The following is a 20,210-nucleotide window of genomic DNA, read 5'->3' as shown; positions in this document are numbered from 1 at the left end:
GGTCTGCTACAAGACATTCCTGGGAAGTTGATCTCTGCTTGGCCTGGTCTCCTAGCACACATTCAAGGACAGGCTAGAATTGTTTGTACCAATTACTTCAGGCAGGTACAGAGTCAGAACTTCGAAACAGTGAGTTAGAAGCAAGGGTCAGGAGGGTATAAAAATCCTTATAAGGCAAAGGGAGTTTTTTTGTTTTTTTTTAAGATAACAGATCCTGAACCGTTTATTTTATTCAATATCATTTACTATTACCATGTGCAAGGCAATCTGGGGAATCTAAGGAAGAACCAAACCCAATCCCAGCCCTGAAAGAGTTTCTCGTCAAGGTTGATAATTGAGCTCGACCATGTTCTCCCACAAGCCGTCTTGGTTAATACCAGGTTAATATCTTTTACTAGGAAAGGTATCAAGCTGGTAAAATGGCTCACCAGACTGTTCCCCTTGGCCTTCTTTGGGATGTTTCAGACTTGCTAATTTGAATGATGGGATGCTGACTGCATTGAACATCTTACAGCTGGAAAGGCTAATTCAGGCGCACTGCCTGCAATTCTGTTGAAAAACTGGAAGATTTCCAGAAATGGAATGGTTATGATACCTGCAAATCCTCTAAAGAGGCTCAACATTTCAGTAAGTTCTAGTAAGTTGCTTTTTACTACCCTAGTTTCCTTAGCTGAAAATTTTATCCCAACTTTCAGTCACAATAGAAATACTGACTAAGGTAAAAAATTAGAGGCACACATGCCAAAATATTATCTTTCAGTGTTAGAACCTAGAACTAATTTTTCTCCTTTTTCCACTGTTTTTCTTTTTTTCCTTTTTTTTTATTGTGAAATACACATTTTTTAAAATTAGTTTCAGCTGTACAACACAGTGCAATAGTTACACTTTTTACCCCTCAAAGTGACAACCTCCCTCCCTCAATCCACCGCCCCACTCACCCCCCAATATCATACATATCTATTACAATTCCCTTGACTCCATGCCCACACTATATTCCACATCCTGTGACTATATATATCTTTCACGTATAGTTGACACACAGTATTATACACTTCAGGTGTATAATCAGCTTCAGGTGTACAGTGCAGTGATCAAGCCTCTACCCCATCCATGATGCAGTCTCCCTAACAATACGTGTGACCATCTGACACCCTACAAAATATTTACAACATTATTAATTATAGTCCTCAAACTGTCTTTCATATCCCTGTGGCAATATTGTAGTTACCTGTTTATGCTGTCTAATCCTTCTCCTTCTCCCTCATCCCCTCCCCCCTCCCAACTAGCAACCATCAGTTGTTCCAAAGGGAGTTTCTTGCACCTGGAGAAATCCTCAGACTGTGTGGCTAGTAATAGCCATAGCCATACGTCCTCATAGCAACTTCAGAGAGCCTGGTGATTCACACCTGTCTGAGAGCATGCTGTGTTGTCTCCTGCTTTCTGTAATGGGCTCTGAAAATGCCCCTATGGTCTGACACTGAAGACATTTATGTCCTCTATGTCTGAGGGCACTTGTGCACCATCACTGGCCACATGCAACAGCCACAGAAACACCATAACAGAGTGTTCAACGAATGAGAGTGATTCCTACTCTCTTAAGTTCCACCTCTAGAGAGGTAGTATGTCCAATTCATTCCATTCCAGAGATGTTCCCTGGATGGAACTCAGGCACAGATTTAGGAGTCAGAATGTCTGAGTTCAAATCTCAGCTCCACTGCTTATAAAGCTAAGGACTTTGTTAAGTTAGGCTCTCTGTCCTCGGTTTCCTCATCTGCAAGATTGGGGTGATAATTGTACCTATCCCATAGGGTGGGAGTGAGAAATACATGTTACTATAATAGAGTGCATAGAACAGTGCCTGGCATACAGTAAGTGCTATGTAAGGGTTTGCTATGAATCATTCTTTTATCTCATAAGCACTATTTAGCAACAATGCTGTATTCCTCGATACAACTATAACTAGGACAATTTTTCATTAATGACCTCAGACAGCAGGGCAGTCTTTGGGACACACTGGAAGAGCACTCCTTCAAGATTCATTTCAACAGTATATTTTTGTTTAGTGTCTTACTATGGGCCAAGAGCTATACTAAAGGGATGCAAGAATTTCACAAAACAAACAGGGTCTCTGTCCTTAAGGAGTTTACTTTCTAGTGGGATACACAGGTACTTTTACATAAAGATAAAAGCTATGCTAAAAATTAAACAGGATTATGATACAGAGTGGTAGAGTGCAGTGGGGTGATAGTCTAAAGAGCGGTCAGGAAGATTCCCTTGGAAGATAAAAGTGGAGAGTGTTCTCAGCAGAGGAAACAGCAGGTGAGAAGGCCCTCCTGAGAAAACAGGTCTGAGTGGCTGCACACAACAGGCTGAGGGGAAGGTGACAAGGGAGGGGCTGAGTCATGTGGATCCTTGAAGACTAAAGTAGGAGCTTGGGTTTTATCTCACTTGTAACAGAAAATCAAGGGCGTTTTTTAAGTGAGAAAGTGATATGTTTTTTAAAGTTCACAATGGTCCCCGTGGGAACCATGGATTATTAAAGGCAAGAGGCCAGTTGGGAAGCTGCTGCTGTGTGCCAGTGGGGAAGGATGGTGGCTGGGCCAGAACAGCACTGAGGAGGATGGTGCTACTCTGCTCCACAGCACTCAGCCTAAGTCAGTGGTTCTCAACCTTTCACAGGGGTCGCCTAAGACCATCGGAAAACACATATTTTCGATGGTCTTAGGAACTGAGACACCGCTCCTCTATCCGTCTCCAGGCCCACATGCAGATACGCCCACATCCGAGTACCCAGCGACCCCTGTGAAAGGGTCAATCGACCCCCAAAGGGGTCGCGACCCACAGGTTGAGAACTGCTGGCCTAAGTGAACCAGCTTGGACACACAGGTGGCAAAGCTTACAGGGGAATTCAGCCCCACCCCTTCCTGGGATGTAATACAGAATGTCTAATCCCCTCATTGCATGCTCACAGGCCCATCTCCCAACTGGGTTGTAAACTTCCTGACAGCAAGCACTGGGTTTTACTCAGCTGCACAGTGTTCCCAAAGCACAGTGCCCCCTAAGCTTTTTGAATATATGAAGGAATACCTGCCTACAACTGAAAAGAACAGACAAGAAAGGGAAGAATTCTTGTCTTCCTTAGGGAGAAAGCTACAGATAAAAAGTCTGAAACCAAGAAAAACAAAAAGTAGTACAATAAACATGTTTTAAAGGTTGTACAAAAATTATCAACTAACAGAGTTGAAAATGGTTGCTTTCAGGGAGAGGAGAGGCTCTGTTCTTACTTACTTATCTGGCTTCTCTACTAGATTATAAGCTCTGGGTGGGCTGGGGCCCCATCCCGTCCTCCCACTGTACTAGCACAGTGCTTGGCACGTAGGACACATTCAATAAATTCTGTCACAATGAATATCTAGTCCAGAATCACTCTTTTAATTCCCAACACAAGCCTCTGGAAACATACCAAAATAATGACTGAATGGACACATCTAAAGGAAGAACGAAACACAAATCTAGGCAGTGGAGCAGCTCAAGTAGCCCACTGTTAAGACATGGACACTGTGTTTGGCCCAGAAAGCCAGCTGCATCTGTTTGTTAAAAGCAACTAAAACAAAAATTGTTTTAAGTTACAGCTGGTGTCTAGGCCACTTTATCAAGCACTTAAGATATAGAGCTGATTATTTTTCTGGCAACAATGGAAAGAGAAAGGCTGCAAGTACAGTGTCCTGTTACCAGCTATTTCCAGAGTGGTTCTTATAGTCTACATCTGTGTCAAGGCCAGAGAAAACTGAAGAGAACTATCCATGAAGCCTGTTGCGCTTGGTCTTTTTTTCTTTCATTTTTCCCCTCTTGCATTTCAGTTCCTTCAATCATGTAAAGTACAACCTCTTAGAGAGCATCTTTATGTGGTCACAGTGCTAAAAGCCCGTTAAAAGGGGACTTGGATTAAAAGAAACATGTGTACACTGTGTTCTTGACTCCTGGTCTCTGCCCCCTTACTTGGATCTGGATTCCAACACCAGCTCTCCACTGGCCTGCTGTGTGGTCTTGAGCAAGCCTCTTCACCCCCGCCCCCAGCCCCAACTTTCCTCTTCTATAAAACCTGAGAGAATTGAGGAGCAAAGTGATAATGTTTTCATAGTGCCAAGCACAGGGCGAGAAATATAGAAGGTGCTCAATAAACGGGATGATAATTAATATTTGACTCATTCTCATCACTCACACCACCCCTACCCCTCTCCCTAAGATGCTGAGGTTTCCCGTGAGATCTATTTCCAAAACAATAATGATGACAAGAGTGGAAAAGAAGACCACAGCTAAGATGACAAGTTATGTACATGAGGGATGGGGAAAAGGGAGCTGGCGCTGTGCAACTTGCTCCATACTCTCATTTATTCATTTAATTCAAATACATCCAGGCAGGTCCTAGGGGCAGATGCGTAGCCCCAGGCAGTCTAGGCCTAGGGACCTAAGAGCCAAAGTGGAGAGCCACAGTGTATATCTAATCATCTTACCTAGGGATCCTTAAGCACCTTCTACTGGAGGGCGAGGGAAGCAAGAAGCTGTCTCTGGCTGTGCGGTGGCAGCTACCAGACAGGACATCACTTCTACCCCAACCTCACTCCACCTGGGGTGATACCCACACAAACCTCTGGTTAGCCAACCCTTGGGTGACACTTGAACTGGGGCTTTTTGTCAGCATACTTGCAGACTAGGCATCCTTGTCACAACTCCCACCACCACAGACCTGATTTCTGTTCCAGAACTAGGGATGGGGATAATAATATTTCCATCCTACCTCATACTGTTGCTATAAGTACATATAAATGGCCCTTAGAACAGTGGCTGGCACAAAGCAAAAGCTATAAAAGTGTTAGTTGCTATCATTATTAACATCTATGGTGGTGGGGTTACGGGTAATTTTTATTTTCTTCTTCCTATTTTCTTTTCCAAAACTGGGAAAACAAAATTTACTTCACAATAAATATTTTATTATAAAGTATTTACTAAATTTAATAAAAATTATTACCTACTAAGATATTATAGTAAAAATGCTTGAACTATGCATATAAGAGTCCATCCCAGGGTCCAGGGGTCTCCCTCTACTATGTCAGGTATCTGAAAATTTTTCAGGACCACTGCCAAAGGCAGTCGGGCAAAGACTGCCCCTGCCTGCCTCTCTTGCCAAAGGATTCCAACCTACTTATAGTCCCCATTGCCCTAAATCAGTCACAACGAATGGGACCACACTGCCCTATGCCAAGAGTGGCCTAGCCAGAAACTGGCCAGTGACCTGTGACTTTGGCAAACTGGGCTGACAGGTGCCCTGGGGATCTAGTGAGTGATTCCTTGGGCGACAGGGCCATAAGCTGGGAGCTGAGGTGAAGGGTGTGAAGTAGATCCCACGCAGAGGCAGCTGTCAGAGGCCAGGTATAGGCCTGAGGGGGCCAGCTGAGTGGTGAAGGGGCAGATCGGGGGACAGGTACCCAGGCTGGGGCAGGTGGAAGGCCAAGCAGGGACATAGCTGTGGCTGCCTGGTAGACAATCATTTGCTCCAACCTGGACTCAGCATGCCCAGCCCAAGCACAACTCTGCCTCTCCCAAACCCATCCCTTCTTTAGAGCCATTCTGAGCTAGTTTCTGGTTCCTGCAACCAATCGAACCTAAACTAAAAACCCATGTCTGTAGACCTGTTCATGGATATGAAGCCATCCCAGTGGATGCTGAGCTTGGTGGCTGGCCAAGCTTTGATGTTCTCCATTCCACAACTGGCTAGAATCTCAGGCTTGTTCATTTTTCCTGTATAACTTTAGCAATGTTTCAACTCAACAGGACAATTTTTATCAACAATTTTCAGAGCAAGAAAAATATCAGAATGCTTGGTTTGTAATGAAGACTCACCAGATCTAGTAGGCTGTATGATATATGAGAAAAGCTCCTCCTTTGAGAGACTCGGAACCCCATGCAGGAACTGTGCTTTTCCTGTGGTGAGGGAGACAGCACCCCTTCAACTGACTGGTCACACAGCCTCTCTTTTCCTTTGGGATCACCACTTTCTCCGTCTCAGTCCCTACCATACAGGTGGCAGGAACTCCAGTCTCAGCACCAGGCACAGATATGGGACCCAGATCTGGCCATTCAGTCTCTCCTGTATCTTCTGTTGGAACTCCTGGAGAAGAGATCTCTCTTCTGCTAGGGAGACTGACTTGGCAGAAAAAAAGCTGAATTGAAGAGCCATGGGCAGCTCTGCAATCTCACGGGAGTCAGTGGCCTAAGAAGTAAGCCAACATGAGGGAAATGACGGCAGGGTCCTGATCACATCATTTGAGGCCTGTCCTCACCACCTTGTTGGTTTTAAGAAGCAGTTTGGGTTGAATTTCTATCCTTTACAACCAAAGCTTATACACTAAACCAATGTATTAGCCCATGCTTTAACAATTCAATTCAACTGGAATATCATGATTTTAATACCTTCATAGCATTTCCCATGCCACTAAACTGACTACTTACACACATTATCTCACTTGACCCACCAACACATTATGGTCACCCTTAGTTCACAGACAAGGCTTAATGAATTCCTCAACTTTTACCATCACTGTCACAAACATCATCATTTTATCCAAAGTCACACAAATATTAGGTAGTGGAGCCAAGATCCAGACCCAGGTCCTCTGAATCCAAAGCCCACATTCCTTCTCCCGGGAAGGCCCTGCTGCTTGTGTGTACAATACCACTCTAAATGCAGACAAACACAAAAGGAGCATACACCACACTCCTAACATCCAGGGTCTTGCAATCACCTTGAAACTAGACATACGTCCATGAATCAATTAGAAATGTTAAAAGCCATAATATAATTGAGAGCCCAAATGTGAGGTCCAGGTAGTAATAGTTAGATAGCAGGAAGGTGAGATGTCAAAAAGGCTATATCTCAGGGCTGCATGTTGGTGTAGAATCTCCAACAGTATTACAACCTCAATATGAAACACTGCATCTTCCAATTCAGTTCTTCACAGGCCACCTCAACACCCCCAGACCCATCTTCAACCAAGGTTTCCCCTATTATATGATTTTACTGTTGCCCTCCTCCCAGACTGCAAAAGCATTCCCTCTTAACTATACACTAATAGTAATATTGATCATAGCCATCAACTGCTACCCACTACCTTCTTCAAAAGCATCTGAATTACAGCTTTTAAGGTGACTAAAAGCACCATGATTTCCAGTTTCCCTCCTGGGAATAAAGAAACCTCAGGTAATTCCATAATCTGACATTACATCATTAAGATTCTGTACGCTACCGTGAGTGGCAGGCAGTCAGCGTGAGCGGCCATCCAATGGCCAATGACCCATCTGCCTCAGCTGGGAAGAGTGCAATGATCACAATACCAACAACATGGGCCAGTGAAGCAACGTCCTCCACAAGTAGACTGAAGAACAAAAGGACAACGACTTGTCTGTTCCCCTTCTCCGATTCCCCAATGCTGTTCCCTCCCCCAATTCCCCAATAAAATCTTTAAAAAAAAAAAAAAGGTTCTGGTGTCAACTGATGACTTCTGGGTCTAGACTAGGTCATTTTCTATTGAGTAAGTATCTTAACTGGTGGCTGCAAATACTTACGGAATAAATTCTGCCTCACTGATCAAGACAAAATTTTTAATTTAGCTATCTCATTTTAGGTAACTGAAAAAACTGAATTTTTTAAAATTCATATCATATTTTCTGAACAACTTTCAATATAATAGTGATGTCACGTCATTAAGTGATTTTTCTTAGGTCAAAATTTTTTCTTATCAAATCATAATATAATATTAAAGATATGTTCTAGAAATGAAACGTCAGCAACAACTCCAAAAGGCCTTGAAGGAAAGTCCCACAGTGCAGTGGTTCTCAAATGTTAGTCATTCCTACGCCACCATCATAAATTTTACTATATCTACCACTACTTCCTGGTCTCATTTTCTCCTAAGGATTCTGTCTGTGGTCATGGAGCTGATATTCCAGTGAGAAGACAGATAAACAATACCACATAATTAATCACAAAGATCACTTCAGATGGTGAAAACGTAGTGAAGAAATTAAATTTTGATGTTGTGACAGTAATATCTTGGGGATTGGAAACATTAAAAGGCAGATTTGGGGATCCCTTGCTCAGAAGGTTATGTGAGAGCTGAGATCAAAATGACAAAACAGAGGCAGGGTGGTATGAGCCAGAGGAACAGCAAGTGTAAAGGCCCTGGGATTCAAACAACCGTGACCAGGTAGCTGAAGGAGAGAGAAGAGAATGGGTGGCAATGTGGGTGCCACAAGTCACCACAGGGGCTTGGCTTGACTCAGAGTGTAATGCCAAACCAAGGAGCGTTTCCTCACGGGGGACATGCTTATTATTGCTTTTAATTCTTTAATTTCCCAGTTTCATATTTTGAAAAATTTCAAACCTATACAAAAACTAAAAGAACAGAATAATGAACACAGTATACCCCCCATCTACTTGTGCCACCAACTCTTAACAGTTCCTACACTTGTGTTCTCTTGCTTTCTCCAAACATATATGTGTCATATAAATATATAATATATAATTTAGATAACATATATAAATGTTTCCCTACTATTTTAAAATAAGTTGCAGACACAATGACACTTAAACCCTTAACTTCTATCTTCGAAGAATCAGGGCATTCTCCTGCTCAAGAAATTTAACATGAGACCATAATATATTACCTACTTTACTGCCTATATTCAAATTTCCAACTGTTTTTCATTCCCCATAATGTTTTTTGGGGTTTTTTTGCTTTTTCTTTTTTTTAAGGTTTTATTGGGGAATTGGGGGAGGGGAACAGACAAGATGCTGTCCCTTTGCTCTTCAGTCTAGTGTGGAGGACCTCACTTCACTGGCCCATGTTGGTATTGTGATCACTACACTCTTCCCGGGTGAGGCAGTCGCTCGCTGGCCATAGGACGGCTGCTCATGGTGGCTCACGAAAGCGCACGCTGGCTGCCGGCCAGCCCCGCTGCAGCCCACGCCATCACCGGCGACTCATGGCAGCCCAACTCCAGCTCAAGCTGTTGTTCACCATCTTAGCTGTTGTTCACCATCTTAGCTGTTGTTCACCATCTTAGCTGTAGAGGGCGCAGCGTCACTGGCCCTCATGTGGGATCCGAACCAGGGCCCTGCTGCTCAGAGCTGGCGTCCCAAGCCAGCTCCCAACCAGAGCGCCACTCGGCCAGCCCCCACATAATGTCTTTCATAATGTCTTTCAGAACTGCTCTTTATTTTTATTTAGCTGGTCTCTTTAGTTTCCTTTTATCTACAAGTGTCATAGCCATTTTCTTTTCTTTTTGATGGGGGGGGGCGGGGAGTATCTTTTACATGTTGACATTCTTGAAATCTTACCTAGTTTATTATTTACTTCTTTTCTTTAAATTCACACTTTTTACACTGAAAAAAAATTAAGCCAAAAGGAAATCAACAACTTCCACAAAAATTATAGGTTTTATATACTAGTTATTTGGGGTTTTTTTCTTAATATGTATTAAAATAAGTATGTAGCTTTAAGAATAAAAGTGTCTGTTTGATGGTACTCCCTTTACATTATTCTGTGTGCCACCTGTGAGAAGACACCTCAGTCTAGCCTGGTCCTCACCCGGCCTTGGCCTGACCCCTCCCCACTGAATAGCTCCCCACGGGCTCCAGGCACCACACTGGCTCCAGAGAACTTCCTTCCTCAAGAGGAGTCAAGATCTCCTGCCTGTGACTTCTACCAAGTTCTCAACGGCTTTGGGCCAGGTATCTACTCTGAGGTAAGTGTCACTCTGCCCATGTACAGATGATAAAACAGGCTCACAGAGATTACGATGCTTGCCCAAACCCTCCAAATCAGCTAGACTACAAAAGCACTTTCCACTATACCACCTACATGTCCGGACAAGCCAACTACTTTCTTTTTCCCCTAGCTAAAGATCCCCAGACCCATCACCAAGGGTATCACCAAGAATCAGGAGGGTGATTCTTGTGGTCCAGGCCACACAACCAGCAAATAACAGAGCAGCTATCACAATTCAGGTCTCTGATTCCAGCATCCTCCGTCTTCCAGTCATTCTGCCTAGCCAAGGTCTGGGCTATCGACTGGGTAATGAAGAAGGTATGGTATGGTGGCCAAAGCCCTCCTAGGGGTCAACAACAGTTTGTCAGAGTTCCTCTTCAAACATGAACTCAAGAGTGGAAGCCAGTGTTCCAGTTGTGTGCTGGCTGGACATTGCTCTCCAGGCTATGGATCCCGTGCTCACCGGAAAGCAGCCGGGAGGAAGCTGGCTGACAAGGCAGCGCCAGCCTATTACTACTCAGGGAAGCTGGTAGCCAGCTGGAACTCCCAACACCCCTTCCATGTATTCCTGTTTCATCTATCATGTTGGCTTTGGCTCAATGTCCAAGCTCACAGGGATCATCTGAATCTTGATTTCACTGTCTCCAACAGAGTAGAAATTCTAGCTCCAAATATGCTTCTATTCTTTTTACAAGTCTTTCTAAAAACACTCCACAGTAGAAGGCCAAAGCCAAAGTCCTGTCTCTAAACCAGATATTCCCCAAGTCAACACAGAGCTTTTAACCACTGATTGCTCTTGGGATGTGATTCTCAGCCAGCTTCAAATCCTTCTCCTGGGCGGCGCTCACTTCATTATTTTTGCACTCGGTATTAGTGAGAGGTGATGCTCAAGAGCAGGGCTTTAAGTGCAACAAGAACTCAACAGGGTCCTTCCTGGAAAGCAGAGGGCCAGAAGGCTCACGAGGCTCACAGCATGCACAGGAGTTGGTCTCTGACAGGCACGTGGAGAAGCAAAAGGAGCAACACTGAAAGCTGAGTCTAGTACTGAAGGACAGTAGAGCAACAACTGTGATGAACTAAGGGACAGCCCCTGTTCAGACACAAGCTGGGGCAGCCCCCTGACCTCTAGCCCTTCCACTGCCTCAGAAGAAAATCAGAGATGTCTTCCACAGTCCCATTCCACACCAATATTCTCCAAGGGGTAAGAAGTACATGTATCTCTCTTCTTGGTCAGTCTAAATCTTCACATGCCACATTATCAAGTAACAGAGGGTTATCTCTGAATGAAAGCTTTCATATTAATAACTGCCTCCCTCAACCCCTATAGAGATGAGAAGCTGTCTACTACCACAAGGAGCTTCACAGATGACAACTAAGGACAACACCTATATTTAAAGTATACACTACACACCTACACATGGGCTAAATCAATTCTCTAAGTATATTAGCTCTAATCTTTCCAACTACTCTGCAAAGTGGCTATTATTAATCCTTTTTTGTAAATAAAAACACAGAGACTTAAGGCAGTGACCCTGCCCAGGCTCACAAAACCAGAAAGTGATAAAGGCTGTGTTAACTATAAAGCTCCAGCCTCCCCATTACTCCTTTCTAAGCCCCTGGGCAGCTGGCAAAGCCAGTCAAGCCAACTGGAAGTGCCCTTTCACTTTTGCTAATACAAAAAGCAGACAGAAATGGACAGGGAAGAATTCCAGTGATGCCCAGCTGGCCTGAGCCTCTCCAAACCCAGCAGCACCAGCAGTGAACTTCTACCAAGAAGACAAAGGTCAGCAATTCACTCTTTCTACACCAAAAACCCACCAAACACAAGAATACCCAGGGCTATTACCACACATGTAGAATCAATGCTTTTTTCATTCCAGGGGAAACATGCAGCAATCTGTTGATTTTGAAGCTATCTTTGTCCAAAATATCATGACTGTGAAACTAGAAGGACCTTAAGTAATCATTACTGATTACTGGGTATCTGCTCTGTGCCACATGCTAGCCAAGGCACCCTCCCCAACAACCCTCCTAGAAATACTTAAGGTTGGGGTTTGCAATTTCATAGTCAAAAGAGAAATTCAAGGTCCCAAGAGGTGAGGGGTGGAGCCAGGAGTCAAACCCAGAATTACCTACTTTAAAATCTGTTCTTCTTTCCACCGCCAGAGATCTTGAGCTGTACATACAAATAAATATACATTTCTTGATTTCTCCATGAAGACTTCCTGCAGTAGCCTCAGTCAACAGGCACCCCTGACCCCCAAACCTGCCTCTCCACCCACCCCTCAGTCACAATCGGGGCCACCATGGTTGACCCAGTCATCACTGGGAACCCCTTTCTCATCATTTGCCCCCAAGTCACGTCCATTCTCTCTGCAAAATCATGCAACAGTCCCTCCTCCCCTACTATAGCCATAGCTCCAAAGCCTAGACCTCTGCATTTCATTCCTGGCTTTTGTTCCCTGAAGCTACAGGCTTTCTGCCTCCAGTCCTGCCCATTCCAACTACCACCCAAAGGATTACACAAACTGGCTTTCTAAAGCATGAACAGTTACTATTTACAAAACCTTTAGAGCAGTGTTTCCCAAAATGGAAAATATTTTGCATGACACAATGATCTGGCATTCTAGTGTAAGAAAATTATTAATTTTTCTTTTTAATAATATTTTATTTTTCAATTACAGTTGACATATATTAGCTTCAGGTGTAAAACATAGTGACTGGACATTTATATAACATATGCAATGATCATCTTGATAAATCTAGTAACCATCTGACAACATAGTTATTATAATATTATTGACTATATTCCCTATGCTATATATTACACCCCCATGTCTATTTTGTAACTACCAATTTGTACCTCTTAATCCCTTCCCCCATTCATCCATCCCTCTAATCCCCTTTCCATCTGGCTACCACAAAAATGTTCTCTGTATCTACGAGTTTGTTTCTGTTTTGTCTACTCATTTGTTTTTCAGTTTCCACACATAAACAAAATCACATGGTATTTGACTTTCTCTGCCTGACTTAACTCGGCATAATACCCTCTAGGTCCATCATGTTGTTGCAGATGGCAAGATTTCATTCTTTTTTATGGCTGAGTAATGTTCCACTGTATATATGTACCATTTATCCTTTATCCATTCATCTACTGATGAACACTTAAGGGGCTTTTATATCTTGGTTATTGTAAATAATGCTGCAATGAACATATGGATGCACATATCCCTTTCAAGTAGTGTTTTGGGTTTCTTCAGCTAAATACCCAAAAGTGGAATTACTGGGTCCTTCTTTGTCTCTTGTTATAGCCTTTGTTTTAAAGTCTATTTTCGGGCAGGCCAAGTGGCGCATTGGTTGGGAGTTGGCTTAGGACTCCAGCTCTGAGCGGCGGGGCCCCAGTTTGGATCCCACATGAGGGCCAGTGGCGTTGCGCCCTCTACAGCTGGGATGGTGAACAGCGGGTCGATCTGGAGCTGGGCTGCCATGGGTCACTGGCGACGGCGTGGGCTGCAGTGGGGCTGGCCAGCGGCGGGCGTGAGCTTTCGTGAGCTGCCGTGAGCCGTCATGGGCGGCCGTCCAATGGCCAGCAAGCGACTGCCTCACCCTGGAAGAGCACAATCATAATACCAACAGGGGCCAGTGAAGCGACGTCCTGCACAGCTGGACTGAGGAACAGGACGACAGCGGTTTGTCTGTTCCCCTTCCCTGATTCTCCAATAAAATCTTTAAAAATAAATAGATTTAAAAAATAAAGTCTATTTTCTTTGGTATAAGTATTGCTACCTCAGCTTTTTGTTTCCATTGTCATGAAATACCTTTTTCCAATCCCTTTACGTTCAGTCTGTGTGTCTTTCAATACGAAATGGGTCTCTTGTAGGCAGCATATGTAAGGTTCTTATTTTCTTATCCATTCAGCCACGCTATGTCTTTGTTTTTTTTTAAATTTTTTTTTTTTAAACTTCATTGGGGAACAATGTGTTTTTTCCAGGACCCATCAGCTCCAAGTGAAGTCATCGTTTTCAATCTAGTTGTGGAGGGAGCAGCTCACTGGCCTATGTGGGAATCAAACTGGCAACCTTGGTGTTAAGAGCCTGCACGCTAACCACCAGAGCTAACTGGCCACCTCCACCCTATGCTTTGATTGGAGCATTTAATCCATTTACATTAAAAGTAATTGTTCAGGAGGCCGGCCGAGTGGCTCAGTTGGTTAAGAGCTTGCTCAAGAGTTTGAGCTCTGAGCAACAGCGGTTCGAGTCCAGCCCGAGCTGAGCAGCCGCTGAGCTGCCAACAGATAGCAGGATGGCTCAGCTAAAAAAAAAGTAATTGTTCATAAATATGTATTTATTGCCATTTTATTATTCATATTTTTTGTCCCTATGTTTTTTTCTTCTTCATCTTCTTTTTTTTTTTAGCTGAGCCATCCTGCCACCTGTTGGCAGCTCAGCAGCAACTCAGCTCAGGCCGGGACTCGAACTGCTGTTGCTCAGAGCTCAAACTCTTGAGCGAGCTCTTAACCAACTGTGCCACTCGGCCGGCCCTTTCTTCTTCTTAAAAAAGTCCCTTTAACATTTCTTGTAATACTGGTTTGGTGTTAATAAACTCCTTTGGCTTTTTCTTGTCTGAGAAGCTCTGTATCTGTCCTTTGATTCTAAATGATAGCCTTGCTGGGTAATCTTGGTTGTAAGTCCTTACTTTTCATCACTTTGAATATTTCATGCCAATCCCTTTTGGCCTGCAAAGTTTCTATTGAGAAATCAACTGACAGTCTAATGGGACTCCCTTGTAGGTAACAAATTGCTTTTCTCTGGTGGCTTTTAAGAATCTCTCTTTGTCTTTTAACCTTTGGCATTTTAATTTTGATGTTTTTTGGTGTGGGCCTCTTTGAGCTCATCTTGTTTGGGACTCTGTTTTCTGAGCGTGTATGTTTATTTCCTTCGCCAGGATAGGGACGCTTTCTATCATTATCTCTTCAAATAGGTTTTCAATTCCTTGCTCTCTCTCTTCACCTTTTGGTACCCCTATCATGTGAATGTTGGTACTCGTGATGTTGTCCCAGAAGCCCCTTAAGCTATCCTCATTTTTATTAATTCTTTTGTATTTCTGCTATTCCTATTGAGTGTTTTCTGCTAACTTATCCTCCAAATTGCTGATTCAATCCTCTGTTTCATGTAAATCTGCTGTTGATTCCCTCAAATATATTTTTCACTTCAGTTATTGTATTCTTCATTTCTGACTGGTTCTTTTTTTATGTTTTCTATCTCCATTTTTATGTTTCCTATCTCTGTGTTGAAGTTTTCCCTGAGATCACTGAGCATCTTTATAACCAGTGTTTTGAACTCTGCATCTGATAGATTGCTTATCTCCATTTTGTTTAGTTCTTTTTCTGGAGCTTTGCTCTGATCTATCATTTGGGACATGTTTCTTTGTCTCCCCATTTTGGCTAGCTCCCTGTTTTTGTTTCTATGTATGAGGTCTGATAATTAAGTTTCCAAATTCATCCTAGAAAAAGTGCTACATACCTCATGGCTAAATATCATCATTACAGTCACCTTCGAAGTACTCCCCTTGGGAAGCTATGAACCAGAGTCAGTGCCTAGTCCACCCTTCAAAACAATTTTTGGAACACTTTTTCTTGAATGGCCATCAGAGCTGTCATCGTATTGCCCCTGCAAATGTCCTGAATGTCATGAAAATGTCCTCCTTTCAATATTTCCTTTATCTTCAGGTAAAGAAAGAAGTCACTGGGGGCCAGGTCAGGTGAGTAGGAAGGGTGTTCCAATAGTTATTTGTTTACTCGCTAAAAACTCCCTCAAAGACAGTGCCATGCAAGCTGGTGCATTGTCATGATGCAAGAGGCACAAATTGTTGGTGAAAAGTTCAGGTCATCTTTTTCACGCAGCCTTTTCAGCACTTCCAAATAGTAAACTTGGTTAACTGTTTGTCCAATTGGTACAAATTCATAATGAATAATCCCTCTGATATCAAAAAAGGTTAGCAATATTGTCGCAACAAGTTTGCGAACTTGAACTTAACTGTCAGACCTCGTATTAGGTAGAGTTGCTATGTCTCCTGATTTTAGTAAAGTGGACTTATATAGTAGGTGTCCTATGGGGGCCAGTGGCACAGTCTCCCTGGTCACCTGAGCCAGGTGCTCCAGTTGTGTCCCTTGTGTGGGTTGCATATGCCATCCTGCTGTAGTTAAGCCTTGGTTGCTGTCTATACATCTATGGGAGGGACTGATCCTCAGGCTGACTGGTTGTGAGGACTGGCCATGACTTCAGTGGAGGAGCTATTGTGCAGGGGCTGACGCTACAGAACAGATTAGCTTTAGTAGGGCTCTGGTGCCTACCCAGTCTACCTTTTGGGTGTGTCAGTTGTGGAGGTTGTTGGGTGGTGCTCTGGTGTCATCTGAAACTGGCCACCAGGTATGTTGGTTCTGGGGCCTCTTAGGAAGGGCTCTGGCGCAGGCTAAGTTCAACCACTGTCTGTGCCCTTTCCGGGGCCACTTGATATGAGCTACAAAGTGATCTGCAGACGGTTGCTACTTGTGCTGGGCTTGGAGGTGCCTGAGAGAGGCTAATCTGCAAACTGAGGCTGGCTGCCACCAGTGCTGGGTTTAGGGCTGTTCAGCAAAAGGTATAGGACATGCCAAGGTCAGATGCTGCTTATTTGGGGTTTGTAAACCTTTAAGAGATTTAGGAACGTTCGAAGCATGAGCCAAGACAGGCTGTTTGTATGTAATAAAAGCCACCAGAAGTAGCTTGGGTGGGCCTGAAAGTTGGGTGGGGTAGGGTCTCAAGGAATCACCAGGGTGGGATGAATGCTGTTAGCCAGATTGATAGAGACTCACATATGCCAGCCACTTGCCTCTGTACGCCAGGAGGGGAGAGGGCTCAACAAAGAAACAATTGCTTCCACCAGCTTCTCTGTCCGGGAGAAAGCTGGCCCTCCAGCACTCACTCAGAAAGTGTGAAGCCAGAAAATTCAGTTCCTTCCCGTATGACTCCAGCACCTTTTGAGTTGCTGCTCCAGCGCTAGAGCTCAGAGCGAGTGAGTCTATCAGTGAGTAAGTCTGTGCATGGGTCCTTTAAGAGGAACAACTGGGACCCCAGCCACCTTCCATCCCATTCAGCCACAATCTCCACTGATTTTCACAGCCAGAAGTTGTGGGGACTTCTCTTCCCGGCACTGGAAACCTGGGCTTGGGCACCCATTGTGAGGCTGGGACCCCTCACTCCTCATGGGGGACCTCCAAAGCTGAGATCCCTCCTGATTTTTAACCACCACACATGAGTAAACGACCAGTCTATTCCATGTCTTTGCTCCTCCTACCAGTCTTGACATGGTTTCTTCTCTATATCCTTAGTTATAGGACTTCCGTTCAGCTAGATTTCAAGTGAGTCTCAGTGATGGTTGTTCTGTAGTTTAGCTTTACTTGGTGTGATTGTGAGAGGAGGCAAGCACAGCGTTTACTTACTCCGCCATCTTGACTAAAGAAAATTATTAGTTTTTTGGTCTTCTTTCAATCTCTCTGCTTGAACAATGAGTAAATCTCAATTGGGTTATAATCTACTTAACACCTCAAAGAAAAATATTAAATCAGAACATATGTGGTATTTAGCTCATGACAGTGATTGTAAAGATGGCTCTAAAATGACTATAGTTTGAGAGAGACTGGCCTCCTACCCTGTCCCAGCCCCCAAGCAATTCTCTAGAAGGTGACTCTCTCTCTCCAAGTCCCCAGATCTCCTCACTGTCTTTCCCCCCGACACTCTCTCTACTCAGACACGCAAGCCCACAACTTCCTGGATTAGCCATGGTCTTTCAAACCTACATGAATCTACATGTGCTTTCTACCCCCACCTAAACCAGTCTCCAAGATAAGTTTGAGAAACACCAAATACCGTGCCCTGCTCTTTAAGATTTATAATCACTACATTGTATAAGAGATTAAAGGCTCTGAGAAATCCTGCAAGGGAAGGAGATTGAGAAATGTTGGTTAAGTAACATTTAACGAACTAACTGATCCTCTTCTTTTCCCATAACAGTATTAGCACCCCATGGAGCAAGTGTTCTACAAAGTAAGCTTCGGGAAATAGTGGCCCACAGTGGCCTCCCCTTCCCTTTCTGCTCAAATTCCATTCCTGACTCATTCTTCAAGAATTTACTCAAATGTAATTTCTTTGAGAAGGCTTCCCTGCCTCCCCACATAGAATCAGTTGTTTTTTCATCTATGGTCCTTTAAAACTTTGTGAAGTCACACCATGTATGCATTTAACTTACAGCTGAATTCCTCTAAGTGAGGAGAAATGGGAGAGAGAAAAGTTAAATAGCATTGGTACTTTTGTCCACTACCCCATTAATAAGCTGATGTGCCAAAGTGATCCAAGTTGTCTCAATTCTCACAGGCCTTTCATAGTGTGATCATTTTACTAGGTGAGCTGTGAAGCTAACATTTAAAAGATAGATACTTTTCATACAACATGGCTCCTAAACATCAGCTAACTACTTCATCTGTGCTCAATAAAGCAATCCATTCCAGTGCCAGAGGAGAAACTGGCCCTATATTTCTCACCTTCAATACAGCCCCCTCCTGAGTCATTTTCAAGGGTAATTCAGACAACACACTTCCTTGGTCAAAACACAAGACCTGACACACCAGGTTAAAGGTGTGACTCCCCACAGTACTCACTAGATAGCATGTCTTGCTGCAAGTCACTCTCCCTCTAGGTTGTAAGCCCCATGAAAGCAGGAATGGTATCTTAGTCATCCTTTCTGTGCCTGAGAAGATGAACAGATGGAAGAAGAGAAAGGGCGGTGGGGGCAGAGAGAAGGAAAAGTGAGGCTGGGAGAGGTCAACTAATTTGGTTCCTATTAGAGTGAAGTCTTCAAGAATAGACTCTGAGGGTGCTAAAGGGACAACAAGGCTACCTGTCCAACCATCTGCCTAATGGCTGCATCTCCCAAAGTGGAGATCAGCCTTTGCTGGGATACCTCAGTGACAGGAAATGGTGAGGTAGCCCCAGTCTGCCATGGCTGCAGTGTTTGAAATGACTTCCTCATAGTGAGCCCAAATCCAACTGCCTGGAGTTTTCCCAATGATGCCAACTTAGGCCCCTGGGACAAAAAATCTCCGAAGAGTAGGGACAAAAAAATCTATCATTTTCCAAGGGAGAGAAAGAGATAGGCAGGCAGGCAGGCAAATTTCCCAGGGGATCTGATACTATACCAGCTTGGCATCCTTATCAGAACTGACGTCTGGGGGTTTCAGAAATAATAAGCCCTGAAGTTAGACCACAAGCTCATTCAGCGCCAGATGAACATGGAAACTCTCTTTTGCACCTTTCAGGAATACCCCAGGGATGGGGGATTAATGATTATTAACAGGAACTTCTCATCAAGAATTTTACTTAGCTGCCCATACACTATCAGCTACCACTGAGTAAATGTCAAATGTAAATTCTTAACAACAAATAAAAAAATCTTTGTGAGCTACCACCCTGCATTCTAACTTAGAATGGCAATGTGGCACTCAGTGTAGCCATGAGATGTTTTGAGTCAAAGGTCCAATTGACTTCATCCTTGTTTTGCTTAAACCTGGCGTGCGCGCACATGTGCATGCAAGGAATATGTTTGTAGGAGAGGGGGGAGATTTTAGAAAGGATGTCATGATATTTTGACCCAATTTTACAGATCCCAAAATCCTGGACCCTTCCCTCACCTTAGCAACCCAAGAGTCCCATCCTCCCTGGCAATTTGTATTCATTTGATATTAAAAAGTAAACAAGGTTGGGCCGGCCGAGTGGCGCATTGGTTAGGAGTTGGCTTGGGACGCCAGCTCTGGGCAGCAGGGCCCTGGTTTGGATCCCACATATGAGGGCCAGTGACGCTGCACCCTCTACAGCTAAGATGGTGAACAACAGCTCAAGCTGGAGCTGGGCTGCCGTGAGTCACCGGTGACGGTGTGGGCTGCAGTGGGGCTGACTGGTAGCGGGCGTGAGCTTTCTTGAGCTGCCGTCCAATGGCAGGCGAGTGACTGCCTTACCCAGGAAGAGCTGAGGAAGAGCACAATGATAACACCAACATGGGCCAGTGAAGCAACGTCCTCCATAACTAGACTGAAGAAGGAAAGGACAGAAACTTGTCTGTTCCCCTCCCCCAATTCCCCAATAAAATCTTTTAAAAAAAAAGGTTGCACATCTTTATAGTTCCCAGTTAAAATAAACCTCCTTGGGGGAAACGAAATGAAGTCAACACACTCCAAATACTTGCCTCCATAGAAACTTCCTCAAGCCCTCACCCATTTTCAAGGGAAACTAAGATCAAATGATAATTGATGTCTAAATTGAAAAGCAGGAGAAAGGGAGATGAAGGAAAGAA

At 43.9% G+C, this 20,210-nt stretch overlaps 1 protein-coding gene across 3 annotated transcripts in view; it reads right to left on the bottom strand.

Moving 5' to 3' along the window:
- Positions 1-20,210, bottom strand: part of EEFSEC (eukaryotic elongation factor, selenocysteine-tRNA specific) — a 282,568-nt gene that overhangs the window by 204,953 nt on the left and 57,405 nt on the right. The window lies entirely within an intron of this gene.

The sequence above is a fragment of the Hipposideros armiger genome, unplaced genomic scaffold (genome assembly GCF_001890085.2).
Source record: "Hipposideros armiger isolate ML-2016 unplaced genomic scaffold, ASM189008v1 scaffold_286, whole genome shotgun sequence".
In the NCBI taxonomy this organism is placed as follows: Eukaryota; Metazoa; Chordata; class Mammalia; order Chiroptera; family Hipposideridae; genus Hipposideros; species Hipposideros armiger.
This window is presented reverse-complemented; position numbering and strand designations above follow the sequence as displayed.